Source organism: Canis lupus, chromosome 32, assembly GCF_011100685.1.
Source record: "Canis lupus familiaris isolate Mischka breed German Shepherd chromosome 32, alternate assembly UU_Cfam_GSD_1.0, whole genome shotgun sequence".
Lineage (NCBI taxonomy): Eukaryota > Metazoa > Chordata > Mammalia > Carnivora > Canidae > Canis > Canis lupus.
In genome coordinates this window covers 19,050,547-19,069,030 of record NC_049253.1, presented here as the reverse complement: position 1 = coordinate 19,069,030, position 18,484 = coordinate 19,050,547, and the positions used below count along the sequence as shown (strand labels likewise).

Genomic DNA, 18,484 nt, shown 5'->3' with positions numbered 1-18,484 from the left:
TCTTACTAGCCAACCTAAATGCGGCCTATCGTAGATATTTAATTATTAGAGCAATCTCACAAAATGCTTTGCTGAATCACTGGACTAGCAAAATCTCTATGAGGCCTGCACATCTCCCATAATCTATTGCTCTGGCCTAAGCCGAATTGGCAAGCAAAGTGAATACTCCTTGCACACAACCTGCAAAACAAAAGATGGCAAAAAAGCTAGAAAGGCAGCACTAAATTTCACAGAGCCCACCGCCAGAATCCACTAGAACATTCCAGAAGCGAGAGGCTTTAATGTGCATCGTCCCTCCCAGACTGTGGGTGAATGTGCCGTGTAGGAAATGAACATATCTGCACTCAGCAAACAGAAGACGGTCACTCACCTTGTTATCTGGCCATCTCTCGTGACTGCCTGGGCCTCAGCAAGTCTCCCTCAGCTTCCTGACCCTGCAGGGCCAACATGAAGGAATCCAGTGCTTCAGGGCTCAGCACAACCATGGCACAGAAGCCAGCCTGAGGGGGGCTTTCCCGGGTGTGGTTTTGAGACCTCAGGCTATGAGATTTGATAAAAATTATCTTCAGACTAGTGTTGCAAAAAGCCCTTTACCCCTGAAGGGACTACTAATTTGAAAGTGTCTTACAAAGCATTATTCTTGCTGGGTTCTTCAGAGCCTTCCCTGAGGCAGGTGCCTGTAGGTGCCACATTGGAGAAGAGGAAACTGAGTCTCTGAGAGCCTGTGCCAGGATGGGCCTTCCAAAGAGCCTCCTTGTGTTGCTTTTTAGATTTTTATCTATTTATTTACTTTTTTGTAAGTCAACAAGATCACTTGGCACTGTCCGTATCATTCCTTTGAGTCTGTGGACGGGTCAGGAAACTGAGGCAGATTATCTCAGTGCTTCCCACCAGGTACCCAACAAACACACTGCCACCTGGGGACGAGCTTATGTTAGAATGAGGACAGCAAGGACCATCATGTCTGCTGGCCCAACAAGGTGAAAATATCCTCAACCCCTTCCAATTAAGTTTGTCACCCTCTGACCAGAAGAAGTACCTACCTGTGGCCACCTGTGTTTTGTTTCTTTAACACCCTTGACACCTCCCACTAGCATATTCTAAGATCTCTGGTGCCCAATGGAATATAACCTCTTCAAAATGTTTAAAAAAAAAAACAAAAATGAATGTCCACCACCCTGCACTGGGACCCTGACCACTGAACCATTTACCTGAGTGATTCACCATCCTTCAGTTTTAAATAGGACCACCATGTACACTGTTATCCGAGAGAAATGATTTTCCAAGTGAACGGGGACACTATTAGGACATGGGACTACAAGTATAAAGCAGGACTGCTTTGGAAAGCCAAGCCCTATGGAGGGGCTAAACCCCCTACCCGGGGACTGAGGCCACCACCAAGGTCATATTCAAGGCATAGGCCGGCCCTCTGGAAGCTGACTGGCTAATGTGAACACAATCAAGGAATCACCTAAAGAAACAACAATGACCTAACCGAATTATGGTGGGTACTCAGAAGTCCTGGGTAGTAGGAAAGAATATTCCAACGTTCAACCTGATTTGGGGGTAGCATATGTAAAGGGTCTGAAGTAGGAAAGATTCCTGGAAGAAAAGAAAGGGGGGGGGGGGGCAGAGAAGGGGAGGAGAGGGAGAGGAAAAGGAGGGGAGGGGGGACAGAGATGGGGGGAGGAGGAGAGGGAGGAGGGGAGGAGGGAGGGGGAGGAGAGGGGGAGGGGAAGAGGGAAGGGGAGGGGAAGGGGGAGAGGGAGAGGAAGGATGGGGAGGAGAAGAAGATAAGGCTGCAAAGTGGGCCCTAGAGAGAGAGAAGATAATGAGGAAAATTTTAGGCTGGAGCAAGGACAGCGGGAATCTGTGGAGGGCACACACAGCATGGGAGTGTCACAGACAGACCTGAGACAAGACCTCTCTGGCTCAGGGTAGAGGACAACAGGGAAGGCAGGAGGCAGAGCCAGCAGGCAGCCAGTGCCATCAGGAGGGTGAAGGCTCGAGCCAGGGCAACGGTCGTGTAGACAGACTAATGAGGGCAGATGTGAAAGAGATCGGGAGGTTAACATCTGAAGACCCTGGTGATGGGTCAGAAAGCTGCCAACATTCTGGCTCAGTGGGGGGGGGGGGGGGGGGGGGGGGGGAAGTAGGGTAGAAAAAAGGGCCTGAACATTAGATAGCCAGAGCCAGTTCCTTATAGGACCCTAAAGCTTGCCCTAAGCTTGCCCTGTAATCCTGTTCACACAGCCTCAAAAATCCCTTGCAATGTAAGGTCAAAATGAAATGCAAAACTACCTTGCCAGTTTTCCCTCACCCACAAGTCAATGAATCCTTCAACAGCCTAAACCAGGCAGATTCACCTAAACAATTTAATCTCAGTGTTTGCCATGACCTCTTCAATTATATCACCCAATGATACAAGTGAAGATGAAGTTGTGAGAGTTCTGAGTGATAAATCGAGTTTGCCTTTCAACCGTAGAGATGGTTTTTAAATCGCAAATCATTTCTAGGATTGAAAATCTGTAAAATCACTTCTGATCCCCATTTACTTCTTCACTTTGATTAACAATTTACAATGATTATTGGTCGGAGCGCCTGCATGGCTCAGTTGGTGTTCAACTCTTGATTTTGGCTCAGGTCATGATGTCAGGGTCATGAGATGGAGCCCTGTGTTGGGCTCCATGCTGAGAGCGGAGTCTGCTGGAGATTCTCTCTCTCTCTCTGCCCCTTCCCACCTGTTCACATGCATGCTCTCTCTCTCTTAAAAAAAAAAAAAAAAAAAAAAAGATTGGTAGTCACCCTTTGAGATAATCTGATCAATATATTGAAAGGCATCATTTGGATTACGATAGCTATGCCACCCCATACTACTACTGGGTTTTCATGAAATATACCACACATAAAAACAGAAGTGTCCAACCTCTTCTATGTCAAGCCAAAAATTCTTGTGCACTTAAGTAAAAATGCTCACAGTAAAAATTCCTAACAACATATTTTTATCATACCCTCTGGTTTGCAAGGTTTTTGATTTTTTTTCAGTGACCTCGACAGCACATGCAGGCAAATACTACTCAAATATCAAGATCTGTCACAAAAGCTCAAGTGATAGGGAGTAACAGAGCCCCTCCATGGTGCTATCTCTAAAGAAATAGGTACAAAGGACCTTTTGCCTTGTCCTACATAGGCCAACAAAGGAAAACCGGGGCCAAAGTCTGGGTTATAGTGTTATCAAGTTTCATTACCTAAGAATGTCACATCCTCAGATTTTCTAGAAGTTTCTATTTCAAATATTGTCAGCTGACATGCATATATATGTACTTTTTCTTTTGAATAATCTTATTATTTGAAATAAAACCAATTCATTAAATGCAGTTTAATGTGGATGCTAAAAGTATTAGGTACAATAGAAGTCTATAAATGAGGGGGGGATCCATTATTAGATGCTTGTCCCAATTTTCAAACACAGATAGCCACCACCCCTCTTGCCTAGATAGACATACCTGAACTCACTCAAAAAGTGGTCCCAGAAAAAATATCCAGGAAACACAAAGGAGGAATCTGCAGCTCTGGGAGGCAAGAGGATCCTAGATAAGCAAAATGGTGTCAGAGATAAGTCTCTTCAGATGAAGACCCAAAGAGAGGTGAAGAGAATGAAAGGATAAAAAGGATTATAAACCTTAGCTGGAGGAGGTGAGAGAGGAGACAAAAGATGCCCATTCTTTGGAAAGCCCTGTAGGTTTGAACTAAAACAGAGCCCAAAAGTCTGGACAATAAGCTGCTTAGGACTTCCTCCACAGCCTCACTTGCTAACCCTTCAGGGAGAGAGGTGCAAGAGATAGGGCACGGGCAGAGAGAAAGCCAAGTATAGTGATAAGCATTTTTCCATTACCCCAAACCGCCACTGCCAGCCCCCCACTCCTGCACTAGCTCATCTTTCCACATCAGAGAAGGGGCACAGCGGGGAGGATTTTTTCGCATTTGGCTAGTGGTTTACTGTTAACTAAGCACACTCACATTTTCTTACTTAGTCATTCATGCATTCAAAACAATTTATGGAATGCCTTCTGGGAGCCAGGCCCTATCAAGACCTGGGATGAAACCCCACTATTCAGGCCCTGTCTCACAAGGACTTCACAAACCCATGAGAAATGGCCCCCTCAACTGAAATCAGCATCAGAGAAGGCCAACGGGGCAAGTGCCGGATACAGGTGCAATTCCAACACCATTAATGTCTGCATGAGGAAGGGTTACTGACCAATGTCTATCTTCTGACCATTGTCCAAAATGGTTCAAATGGTAGACCTAGCCAGATAGAATATCATAGGATTTGGTGGCTTGTAAGACCCACAATTTAATAGTCAGCTTGTATTTTAACCATTTAAACCCACCTTTGATTTATCCTTTAGAAAATAATTTGCTGTGAATCAAAGACCATCAGGTGGAAAACAAGCTGTTAAAAAGGGAGGAAAAAAAAAAAAAGACTACAAAACAAAACAGATTGCCCAGAGTCACTTAAACTGAAAAAGGCAGAGTGCCATGCCAGTACTCTAGCTAAGAACACTCCACAGCCCCCCTCTATAGACACCATCCAACTGGCTGGAAAAAAAAAAAGATATAAATGCCTTCTTTTCAGTATTACAATATTATAATAGATTTTGGCGTATTTTTGATGATTGCTTAAATATTTCTGAAGATATATATAGAATACATGCTAAAGGATTAAACAGCTAAATGGAGTACACCTAAATAATGGGGTGGGGGTAGAGAGTGTTTAGCAGAGTTCCTAAACGCTCTAATTCTGGCACCAACTCTTTTTTTTTTTTAAGATTAATTTATTGTTTGAGCATGAGCGAGCTGATTATGGGGGGGGGGGGGCAGAGGGAGAGAGAATCTCAAGCAGACTCCCTGCTGAGCTAGGAGGCCACTGCAGGGCTCCATCTCAAGACCCTGAGATCATGACCTGAGCCAAAAATCAAAAGTGGGACACTGAACCAACTGAGCCATCCAGGCACTCTGGCATCAACTCTTAAAAGAAGAATTACAGCAGCACCAGAAACAGCTCATCAGGCCCTGAGTAAGTGCTTTGCCCTCATGACCTCCTCTTTATTCTTTACAACTTTCTGTGCTAGATGCTGTATCTTTGGAAGATGGACAGAAATGGTAGAAAAGGTCATTTAAAGCAGAGGTGAGTGCAAAGTTAGTCAGAAAACTTGAGTTCATGATTCACTACTCCTCAGGCCCCAATTCCCACAAGGGGATGGGAAGCAGACCGGTGACACCTGCATACACAACATATTATGTCACAGCGCAGAGGGAACTGAACTTGGGGAAGCTGAGTAGTTCATAATGATCATCAACTATCTCTACCCCTTTGCTCCATACAAGTGGCTAGAGAACAGTATATGAATCATGGAAAGGGAGAAATAGGCAAGGTCCCTATAATGGAGCCTGCCTTTAATCCTGTCCTAATTAAGAGCCAATCAAATATTTAAAGCACAGCAATGTGGCACAATCCAATTTCCCACTAGAGAAACATCCCTGCAGCAGAATGGGGGAAATCTGGTATTGGGGAAGCTAGGGGGTACTACGACACTGCACGTGGGAAACAGCAAGGACCCAAACCACGGCAGCGATAGGTGGCAGAGAAGCAGCAGAGCGTACAAACATCCATTGATCAAGTTAAGACTTGCAGGGTCCAAGATTGTAACCCACCAATCAGCTAACAAGTTAGCCTACCACAGTTTCACGGGTACTGGCAGGAGACCTAAAGTCTTGGGTCAGAGACAAAGGATGGTTTCTTACTCATAGCAGGAGCAGTAGCCACAGTATCTGCCCTTGTGCCAGTTCCCTGAGCAACACTTCCTACAGGACAATGCAAAGAGGGCTCATACGGTGAACTGGACCACAAGGCCCCTGAACTTAGGAAACCCAGGTATTTTTTGTCACAGGAATTTAATTACCAAGGCTTTTCACTATACAAACCTCCTTAAAAAGAGCCCGGGACAAAGGCAGTCCATGCCTCCACTCATAAGATGTGCACAAGAAACATGGGACATCTACAGAGAAGGGTTTCTCAACATACTCACTTTACTTATGAGGCAACAAAGCCTCAAAAAGCTTCTAATGAGCCAAGACAACAAAGCTAGAGATTTCAAGTGGGATTCAAATCCTCACCTGATGATGCCAAGTCCCAAGCATTCCACTTTTTAAAGTCCCTTTACATAAAATATAGGGACTTCTGCTTGGGGAGAAGGTCATAGGAGTGATAGAAAAGTCCTCTGGGCTTTCCCAGAGGTTGTCAGCAGGCCTGGATAGGGAATAAGGAACACATGTGGGGCTGGTAACTCCACCTAGCTATAAGGATGCTAGACGTTCTCCTTGTGCTATAGCCCCCAAAGCTCGAGCGGCAGAACAAAACAGAACCAGTGTGTTGCAGAAGGGCAACAGCAGTGCGTCTTTATGCAGTGGGGAGAGTTCTACTCCCAAGTCTTTTTTACAAAAATGCATCCAGAACACTGAAGTTAAGTTTGTATGTTAATACCTAGTTTTTACTTCCTAAAATTACTTGCAGAGGTATGCAATAATCTTCCATACAAAAAAATGATCTCTATTAATCTGTGCATTTAAACCAGCAAACACTGTGCATGTGTGTATCCAAAGATGTAATTAAAAGAAAGTAACTGTATTAAAAAACCAAAAAAAAAAAAAAATTGGTTGCCAGCCTCTTCATTTTGGTAATATCTTTGAATCTTGAATCACGGGTAAGAACAATCACTTCGCAAACAAGGTTAATTATCCTGAACATGAATGAGTGATTAAGCTTACTCACTAACATAAGCAAACAAATGGTTTACTTGTCCAGTAACAGAGGTTCAGCATCCCAGTTTTGGTCTCCCTGGGCCCAGGAAGGACCAACTGGAGAGTAGACCCCAGTCTGAGGTTTCTCAGCCAAGTTCCACAAGGTCCCAAGGCACCTTAAGCAGTCCTTGTCAGACAGAGGAATCCTCTCCTTGGCAGGGAGCTCCCAACTCCCCACAAGAAGCCCCCCGGCCCGCCCCCACTACCTACATCACCACCACCAGATTCCTCAAGGGCTGAAAGACACAGGTGGTACTTAACACACTAAGCAGAAATGTCTGAACCCATTCAACTTAAAAGGATCACTCACTTTATATGCCACTTATTTAAACCTTCGGATGATTCCCCCAATGCACACAAGACTCTACACGGTACAACTCTGGGGAACATCATGCACATCCCAAGGAGTTGTGCAGTCCACAACCTGTGTAGCTATATATGGCAGTCCTCTGGGATGGGGTAGGGGTCACTCCCACCAATAATTCCCCATTAAAATCCAGTTCCTGATCCAATATATTTTTTTACTTAATCAGGAATCCTTAGATTTTGGTAGTCATCATGGATCTCACTTTGATGGCTTCTGACAGTTAATAATTTTCACGTATCATTAAACGAATAAAAAAAATACTTAGAATTTGGTCGATTAAATGCCAATAAGATTCACAGTGGAAACAACAGAAGTGAGGTTTCAATATCTTTTCTCATATTTGAGCCCTGAGAGTCCTTTCTCTATGTGGAATCTTAGTATCAGGCCTAATTACCATAGAGACATATTCTTTACATGGAGGAAAGAACAAATATATATTGCAGATAACAAGTAAATACACTTTTACAGGTCTTTTACAAAAAAAAACAACATCGTTCTAAACAAATATTCCTCTTGCCTTTTATCAACTGCATGACTGCTAATTATGAACACTCTCTAAATTGTATAAACCAGCTTGGAGGTGATCTCGGGGTAACTTTCCAATAGGTTGATTAACTGCTTGAGAAACAATTCATTCCACAAATATAACAAGCAAACAAATTTTCTTCCCTCGTCCAATTCAGCAGAGCCAGGATGTTTCTGAGATGGGCTCTTCCTGCCCCTTCTTTGCTCTGGCCCACTACCTTGGCCTGGACTTCCCTAGGTTTCTCCTTCTAGATGTCTTCCTAGGGACCTAACATTGTGGGCACTCCTCTTACTACCAACAATACCTCTGGGTTTTGCTGCTCCTTACTCTAAGATCAACCTCTTGCATAGGTCAGTTTACATCTTACCTGACTCAGGATACAACAATTCTTGGCAAAGATGCCTCAGTCTCCCTTGGTTCCCTGGAGATGCACAGGCCAGTGGCCTGAATAGGAAGAACAGGAGAAGCTCTGATAAGGTCAGAAGCTCTGAGGAGCCACTCCCCACTATTATCCTAACCACACTAGGTGCAGGCCGGGCCCAGGTGATTAAGTTCTAAACAGGACACAGCTGAATATATTTAACTGGAGAAGTAGTCAACTTACACAAAACACACCTATGCCTAGCCATATTTGCTTTTACCCTACTTACAAGACAATAAATTAACCTGTTACTGTCTCTGGAAGCTGGAAGGACACACAAGACACCGGGTCCGGGACAAAGGACTATTCTTCACAGTCCAGCAGAGAGCATGAGCATCATGTTTGTGTCTGTTCTCCCCATCCTGAAGTCCAAGGTGGGCGGTGCTGAGGGGCCCAGATGGAAGTTGCACATGGTGCTTTAAGCCTACACCACAGCTGAGGACCTGTGCATTAGGGAACCTGCTGCTTTATAAAAAGCAGTAAGTGAGATTGCCCTTTATTCCAGGGAGAGACATTACCTCATCCTTCAAGACCGCTCACTGCTAACACCACTCTAAGAAATGGCCCAGATAAAGAGCATTCTTGGCACACCCAGCAAGACATGTAGAAGCTCAAGAAACATGTGGAAGAGTGTCTCCTGACAACCTATGTATATTCGTACATTTAGATGACTGTCTTTATGGAGTTCATGGTCCCAGAACCTCCACCTGAACCCCCACTACACTTACGGCATGGATTACAACAGCAGCAGCATAGGCCCCTCACTGGAAAGGAACTCAGAAACACCCCCTCCAATTTAATTGCATAGTCGAACAGCACAGTCTGGGATTCCCCCCCCCACCCCCCAAGCACATCTTATCCTCAAGACAACACCACCTTTGCTTCCTCTTCCTCCTTTCTTTCACCTCTTCCACCTTTCGAAGTTTTCTATGCTTAGAAATCTTAATCATAGGAAACAAACTGAGGGTTTCTAGAGGGAAAGTGGGTCGGGGGATGGGGTAACTGGGTGATGGGCATTAAGGAGGACATGTGATGTAATGAGCACTGGGTGTTATGTAAGACTGATGAGTCACTCACCTTTACCTCCGAAACCAATACATGTTAATTGAATTTAAATTTAAAAAAAAAAAATTTGAAAATTAAAAAATGAACAAGAAACCAAAAAAATAACGGACAGAGTAGAAGCTGGTCTCAATCTGGGCAAAACTTCAGTTCTAGAAATCTTCATCCATAGAGTTGAAAGTCACTTATGATAGTTCAGAAAATGAAAAACAGTGAGAAAAAATTCCATTTGGCAAATGTTCACACTCTGAAAGGCACTAACTTTGGGAAGGAAGGCAACTTTCTTCTTGCCAGACTTATACTTTTTACATCCCATACAGTGAAAACACAATTTAAAAAGCCAGATTCCTTAAAGTTCAACAGCCCATAAACACCATTTGCAACAAAAATTTGTATGTAAGTAAATAATGAATCCAATTAGAAAATTGGTAATTACTATCAAAAAAAGTAATATATTGAGAAACATGTTCATAAACATATGTACATATTTGTACATAACAAGCCTTTGTAGAGGGCCCAGATGGATGCTTATTTTGTTCCTAACGAAAATTATTTTAGATTTAACTAATTCATTTCAATTAATAATTGTTGGATAGCTAAAATACATACTTTTCTAGACATACAACATCTTATGCCTTTAACATGCCTGTAACACCTCTCTACATGTTATTTTATTAGAACTGTAATGTTCTGCACATACTACCATAAAAAAAGAAAAAAACCCTAGGTAGGTCTATGGCCTCAAAATGGCCCTCTAGGCACGACATGAGAAATGCTGGCATTTGTGATATAGAAACAGAGGGCTGATCAGGTCATGCCAGGAGTGGGCCTACTGGACAGCTGCAGCTAACCAGGAAAGGAAATTAGGGTCCAGGAAGATACGGGAATGGAGCAAGCAGCTGTCCTGGCTAGAAACCCTTAGAAAGATCCAGTTGCCAAAGGAAAGCATGGAGGTACAATCTCCCGCAGTCGGTGAAGGACAAAAGGAAACAAAGAAAATGTTGCCATGAGTGAGAAGTTGTATTACAAAGAGTACATCTCCCTAAAGGACAGCAGAGGCTCCTGGACGTCACCAGCTTTCCCAGGTGATAATGAACCAAAAGCCTGCACCTGTCCTGAATTTTCCTCTATCCCTGCCATACTTGATTACAATGCCCATGCTCACTGAGTGCTTGCCCCTCTCAGAGCTGCATGTATCACCTCAGTGAACCTTCACCATTATTCTAAGGGTAGACTCACTTTTTGCCCAAAAGGAACAGTTCAGTGATGGAGTAAATGTTGAGTCACACAGCTCGGAGGTGTCAAGGCCAGTATTTGAACCCACTGAGTCTCACTCTTAACCACGACCTTAGATATGACAGTATTCTCTGTCTATCCTGGGGATGGGAGAGGAAAAAGCTAAATTATAAAGAATTAATCTCCCATTTTTTTAGATCATGTGGGACTATCTGGAGCTAACAGTGCAAAACAAAATAAATTCCATGGGTATCCGCATGCAGTACAGAAAAAAACAAATAGGACCTACATGAATTCATAAAGGCAATCACCACAGAATCTTCAAACACCTAAGAGCTTATTTAAATGAAAAATGAACAATATTAGAGATGACAAAGAATTTCAAATAATACCTATGCCATCAAGCTTAATCTATTCAATATGCAACTTTATGTGCAAATTAATTGAAAGGCTTTGTGTTTCTGCTAACTTAGAAGCCACATATGGAATCCATATGAAGCCAACTTTTTGAGTCTGCTCATTCCAAAGAGTAAGAGTAATACATAATAAATAACCTGAATACTTACTTAAGATAAACAAGGCTGATGTTAATCAGAATGACTGCACCAAAAACAGCTTAGAAGAACCAAATGGAATCAAAGAACTTGCACTTGAAAACGAGGCGATTCTGCGTGCACACAGCCTGCAGACAGCACAAGCCGACACAGCCTTCATCCTAGGTGAATCCTAAATGCCCTCCCCATCGTCCTCAGCAAGATGCAAAATCCGCAAGGACTCTCCTTGTCCCCTCTACACACTGTCCCCGGTGCAGCGCGGCGGAGGCTGGCCAAGCCCACCCAGTCACGGGGCTCCAGAGACCACAGCTGTTCCCTATTTTATAACCTGGGGGCTCTGCTGAAAATCTTGGTTGGGGAAGGAAAAAAAAAGGATTCTGCTATTAGGAGGGGTGAAACAGTGGGGAAGGGAAGTAAGAACTTTCAAGGTCCCTTTCGACACAGAAGCACTAAGATGATATAATTAGGACCACAAAAGACCAGCAAAAGGACAGCTCCCATACCTAGGCACTAAAAGACCCACCAAAGAACACTGGATTCATATTTACACAGCCACTCCTGCTGAAAATAATTCCAACCTTCTGTTCTGTCATCAGAAGGGTAAGCTTTTTAAGGAGTGAGAAAGAGATTCACCTTCACTCAAAGCAAACAGCACTGTCTTCGCAATTCTGAAATTAAATTCACAGAAAGAAGGGGGGCAAGGTGGGCAATATTCAATAGAAAGCTCACAATTTTTTTAAAAAACTGCATTTTGAAAGGTTCTTAGCAATAATTAGTGATCTGTTGGTGCCTCCAATTAAGATGCAGTAGTTTTATAGTTCAGAGAGTTAATTTTCTAGTCTTCACCTAAGAACCAAAAATACAATCATAACCTTTTTTTTCTGTTTCTGTCATAGAGACTAAAACTGATCTTTTTTTTATTTTTAACTTAAATTTTCTTTTAGTTTGCATATTTTCACCATACTGTCATAAAAGAAATTTTAGTTTACTGTAAATAAAATTGGAGGTCATATGGTCATTTAGGTTGCTTTTCTTTCTCCAAAGAAAGCATATACCTACTTACAAAAAAGAAAATCCAAGGATCTAGATCAATATTTAATATTCATAAGTGATATATATTGATAACATATTATATATGTTGATATTTTAAAATCCAAGTATATTGATATTTAAATGGAATATATGTTTTTCATGAAATATAAAATACTTCTATCCTCTTTTTAGTGACACCAATCCTATCATTTTTAAAATACTGATTTTGTGTCTTAAAAAAAAGGGGGCAAAACATGATTTTCCAACTTTTATGCAATTGTTTCAAATCCTCACTGGAAAGTAACTTCAAACCTCTCAAAGCATACAGTAAGAACATTAGGGATTATTAAATCTTGCAGACTCAGGAAAAAAATGAAAATGCCACATATAATCATATCATCTAGCCACCTCTTCATTCAATTTATTCTTTCCAAAAGCAATAGACAAAGCTAAAAGAACCGGTACCAAATAAACACTATCTTCCCTAGGATTCCACTTATGAGATTAAAAAAAAAAAAAAAAACCACCAGGTAGCGATTTCTCACATGAATGCCATGTGGGCAGGTACTGCGCACCTTTGGATAAACAGGGCATCCGCAATAAAACTGGTGCTCAGAAAGTTTCCAGCTATATTTTTCCGTCTACATAAAGGTCATGTTGAAAACATTTAAAAGCAAAGAGAGTGAGTTTGGGGGTTTTTGTTTTTCAGTTACTTAACACCATAACTCTTTGATTTAAAAGTGCAGGGTTTCTCAAATGCCTAAAGCAGATCTATTGATTTTTTTTTTTTTTTTGGTTGTGTGGAATTGATGTTTATTCACAAGATATTTGTACTGTATGTTGGAACACTCATTCTAAATGTGATCCTGAGGGGGGGGGAAAGGCAGAAGAAATGTTTAAGAGCTATTGACAGGAAAGCACATTTTTTTCTTTACAAAGTTAAGTAACTGAGGTTTGCTAAATTCAGATCCTTGTAAGTGATTACAACTGAATCTCAAAAATATTTTGTTTCTTTGTTTTGGGGTGTGTGTTCACTGCCCTCAGGGTATTTGATTAAGAGTCTCCATTTTTAACATAACCGAACCGAAAGAGAGGATTACTGGGATTGTGGTGAATTTCTTTTCCTTCAAAAAAATGTATATTAGTGTTGCTGTATTGTTTTTACAGTAGAAAAGTATAAAGAAAGTGCCCTTTTCTTAAAAATGCATCAATGGACTCATTCCCAATTGAACATAATCAATAATAACTCAAAGGAAGAGGAGACAGAGATGTCGAAGGGACCCACTGCGCAAGATTTCTTCCGTTTTTAAGGTTAACTTCCTATTAGTCTGAGATCCAATTTTTTCAAGCATTTTCCTTTTTCTACCTAAGACAGAACTACTCATTGGGCCCCGAGTTAGCAACTTCTCAGCAATGGGGAGGGCCTCTCTTTTTTCCCTGAGAAGAAACAGAACATAGAGTAGGCAAAACTTTCAACACATCTTCCCAACCACTTACCTCCGGAGATCAATCCATCTCACTAATAGGCTGGAGCTTACAAATGCATGCCTTCCTTCAAATTGCTTAAAAGCAATGCTCCCCAAAGTGAGATTCCCTGGTGACTGGGGTACCAGAGGAGACCATTTTCGAATCCGGCATTAAATAATCTTGAATAAGAAAGTCATTTCCTTTTCAACTCTCTTTTAATCCTCTAGTCTAGTTAAGGAGAAAGTCTCCATTTGATGCCAGGATGTCGAACACTTTGTACACTTGTTAACCTCCACTGTGACAAAGGAAAATAAGCTTCTGACTCAGGCCTGCCAGCAGGCACCAATCACTACCTAGAAGTTAATAAGCCATATTATTGTCATTGTATGCATCTGAATAACGATATTTTTCAAGTGTTTTTTTTTTTAATAAATGTATTTAAGGTTTAAAATGGAATCAATTTAAAAGAAAAGAATCCGTTTGCAATGGTCTGGATCCTTGCAACTCAAAATGAGATCAGTGGACCAGCCACAGTGGCCTCACCTGTGAGCTTGTTAAAGTGCCAGAACTTTGGCCTCATACCTACTGAATCAGAATCTGCATGCATTCATGCATACATTCATTCATTCTAGAGAGAAAGGGCACATTTTGCACACAAGCAACCAGGGGGAGAGGCAGAGGGACAAGCAGACTCCACGCTGAGGATGGAGCCAGATGCAGGGTGCAGGGCTCGATCTTAGGACCCTGAGATCATGAGCTGAGCCAAACCAAGAGTTAAAGGCTTAAAAGACTGAGCCATCCAGGCAACACCCCCCCCCCCCATATCTGCATTTCAAACAAGATTCCCCATGTGAACTGCATGCACATTTAAATTAGAGAAACTCTAAGGTGACTCAGGAGTTTATCTAAAACCATGCAGGCAGTTTGAAGATGACTGAACTTTGAGGTTTGCTGTTTGGACTATCAGGTGGCTATACTCCATGGTCTCTGGGAAACTGGCAGGCACAGGTCAGAAGGACAAGAGGATAACTTCAGTGTCCACCAAAGGGAAGTCATAAATCATCAATGGATCATGAGAACAAAGAGAAAAGGGAAACCAATAGTGTTGCGCATGTTGTAGGTAGGCTAAAATTAAGTGTGCTCCTATAATATCATGTCATACTACCATTGATCTTTCTTACCAGTGAATCCTATAGTAAAAATTCTACTTACCTTCCCTTTCATTCCTCCTCCTCTGCCCTTCAAGGGCTGGAGGATTTCTGTACACCTTCTGCATAAGAATGAGTGACAAGGCTCTTTACACCTATTAAATTAGCATGCCCTGGCCTTTTCTCCCAGAGTTGAGCCCAATTAGAGAGAAGATTATGCTCAGATATTAGGACAGCCTGCCTGGGTCTTCTGAGTCAGGTGACATTACTGGAGGCCAAAGAGCACAGCTCCAGATGCCTCCCATTACTGCCTCAGAGACAAAGCCACAGAGTCACTCGTTCACCAAGATGGGTGGCCCATTTATTTAGTCAATGACCAGGTAGTTCAGGCCAAAATTCTACTTCTGCATCAAGGACACCTTCACAATCTACAGAATTTGTCTGCAATACAGAGTAAAACAATGACCAAAATATGCAGGACTTGTGATGCCAAAAAAGCTAAAAATATATAGGTGCAGCCATCGAGATATTACCACAATATCTGGATTCAACAGATGTTAATAAAATGGTTTTTATTTCCATCAGGTGTTAGGCCTAACACCAGAGCTCAACATCAGAAACTCAACTTCCCAGCACAAAACACTAAGACACGACCTATGGTTTTTGCAAAGAAGATGGAAAGGGAATCTAAATGGGTAAAGAAAAAGGGGAAAATTAACAACAAACAATAGATGCAAATTCATGGTCTGGTATCCACGATAAGAATTACATGCCATTCATTATAATGAAAAGAACACTGTGAATATTGTTAGATCTTTTTTTCCCTTTAGTTATTTTGAGAATGCACTTATGTAGGCAGAACATTACAGAGAACAAAAAATATATGTTACCATGTAAGATTACTTTAATGGCTCTGAAAGAAGTTAAGAAAAAAACAACCAAAAATATTGAGGAAAATAGAGTAGTATTCCAAGCAGTTGAAACATATTAACTCCTCTAATCCTCATGACTCCAAGACAAATGTTAGGTCTTAATACTAGTATTAATAACATTAATTAATACTAAGAATGCCATCTTGCAGGGCACCTGGGTAGCTCAGTGGTTGAGCATCTGCCTTCGGCTCCAGGTCATAATCTTGGGGTCCTGGGATCAAGTCCCACATCAGGTTCCCCGCAGGGATCCTGCTTCTCCCTCTGCCTCTTTCTCTCTCGCTCTCTTTCTCTCTCTCTCTGTCTCTCATGAATAAAATAAAATCTTAAAAAAAAAAAAAAGAATTCCATCTTGCAGATGAGGAGGAAATTGAACTGCAAGGTTGCTAAATAACCTAAGATCAAAGCCTGGGAAGAGAGCTGGCTAAAAATCAGACACACTTGAAGTCCAAGCTCCTTAACACCAGACTCGTTTGCCCACTTCCCACCACGGCACTAGAACGCCCAGGTCAGGATGCACCTGGATCATCATTCTCTAAGACGGACACAAATAAAGACTTTTTCTAAATTCTAAATTCTAAATTTCTAAATTAACTGATGGAGTCTTCATCAGTTAAAGGGCTGGGCCATTTTCACAGGACTGACTATACCTCAAAACAGGAGGATGAACTTTTGGCATTAATTGCTTCAACAGTGATTACAACTACTTACTTGGCAGAATTAAGTTTTAAGGCTGCTTAGGGGAAAATATTAACAGCTGGGGGAAATTTTTGTTGGAAGCAAAACATTATACTTTGAGAAATGCTTAAGTCAAGTATTCCCCCTTTTATTAGGACTACTTAATGAAGTACAAAGCATTAAAATAGCTGGCCTGAATATTTATTAGAGCACCAGCTGTTCCCTCCAGATTTTTAGAAATTCAACACTTAGTGCCAAGTATAATTTAGGAAAAAATCTCAACAAGTAAAAGAGCCCTATCTCTCATAATACTTATCTAAATAGTAAATATAGCTGGAAGAGGTATAGATTATCACTTGGCCTTTTCAATGAGGGGAGCCACAGTGCTTTGCCATTCACTTCCAAAGACTACTTTGTTATTGAGGTTGGTGATTACATTCCTTAAAAATTATACCTTGCATTTCAGAATTAATGATATTTTCAGATTTTGATATTTTATGTACATACAGATACTATCAGTGCTAACCACAGAGTTCATACACCATTCAGGTCTTTTTCTTTTTCTCCCCCCCCCCCCCCCCCCACTTTTTAGAAGTGATGTGATAACTATGTCCCAGTAAAACATTTCAGAGAAATAACTTAGAATTTATTTTCAAGTTTTCTTTCTTTCAAAAGACTTCTACTTTAAGAGCCCAGCCATAATCAAATGCCTAATTTTTTAAAATGGGATAGGAGAAAAGAAGTACTTAAGAAAATAAAAGGAAAATTCACTATGCAATCTCTGAATATTCTGCACTCAACCTTCTCTTTCTAAAGTAAACTGACAAATACCAGGCTTGGGTAGGAATCCTGCGTTGCTATACTGTCAGCCCTTTGGGATACTGCTGCCCATCTGGATATGGGAGAAATGTTCCTGCCATGGCATTACAGTGGGGCAGTCAATAAAACTGCCACAGAGATACAGAAAGCAACTCTGCTTTCCCCCACTCTCAAATGAGGGTACTCAGGGCTGGGGACACAGGAGAAAGCCCCAGGAAAGGGAGGCTGAAAGGAAGAGCATCTTGGCCAGGGAGGCTGATTTCTGAAGGGGAGGACAGGTCACTATCTGGCATCTGTGGTTAGACCCAGTTCACTACCCTAAAGTGTGCAGGACAGCAGGGGCAAAAGAACAAAATGTCTATTTCTTCATTGTTCCTGTCAAGTAAATAACTAGCTTCTATCCTTATAAGATGCTAATTTTTAGCATACTAATTGCAGCACAAGAGGTTCTGTTTAGTGGAAATTTTCTCATTTTGTTTTTAGGACTTTCAGATTTAAAAATAACTGGCATTTTTGGATTAATAAAAAATTCCATGAAGGATAAAATAGGCCACATTATATTTTTCTCATAAGCAATGAACAGTAGCTTCATGTGCTGGTGAAATCACTTTGGTCAGAGCTCTACGCTACCCACTCCCAGCTCCCCCAAGTGTCCCCTCCAGAAAGCAATGGGAAGAGATGCCACACCCTGTCAAGAAAAGCAAACCAGAGCCTCTCAGAGTCAGCTGAGCATCAGACTCACCAGCACAGATTTAAAAACACAAAACACAAACACAAAAAAGCAAAAAACCCCCACAATACCAGGGCTCCATCCAGGATCTACTGAATCAGATCCCCTGGTGGGAAGACTAAAATTTCCTAACAACTTAGGAATTAGGCTGCTATATCTATAAAGAGGTGAAATATCAACAAATCTTACAGAAGTCACTCTAGTTCGTGAGAGGGACTTTCTGGGCATGAAGAAATTCACATATAGGAGAAGGACCCATACAAGGAATAATTTTGTTAAAACATGCCTTGACCATCAAGATTCAAAAACATCTGAAGGCTAGAATGGTGGTTTTCAATTGTCTTTTGGAGCAGTGGACCCCCTTTTTCAAGCCAAATCCTTTATGGTATCCCAAAATATCAAACCAATTGGCTGAGTCCTCAGTGGGGGAAGAGAGGTCACAGACACTCGCAGTCAGTCCAGGCACACCTCAAGGAAGCCTTGGGCTGCTGATACCACAGTTTAAAAACCACTGGGCCAGAATAAGACATGTAAATGGGATAAATACATAGAACTATATCTAAATTCAAATAATTACCTGGAGGGTTAGGGCTTCTGATTAGCACCTAGCCTAGGAAGATGGGTTTAACAGAAGTTCACCCGACAAAGAAG

At 41.6% G+C, this 18,484-nt stretch overlaps 1 protein-coding gene across 3 annotated transcripts in view; it reads right to left on the bottom strand.

The window, feature by feature from the left end:
- The window catches only part of TSPAN5 (tetraspanin 5), a 170,730-nt gene that overhangs the window by 142,727 nt on the left and 9,519 nt on the right, over positions 1 to 18,484 (bottom strand). The gene's annotated exons all lie outside the window — the stretch shown is intronic.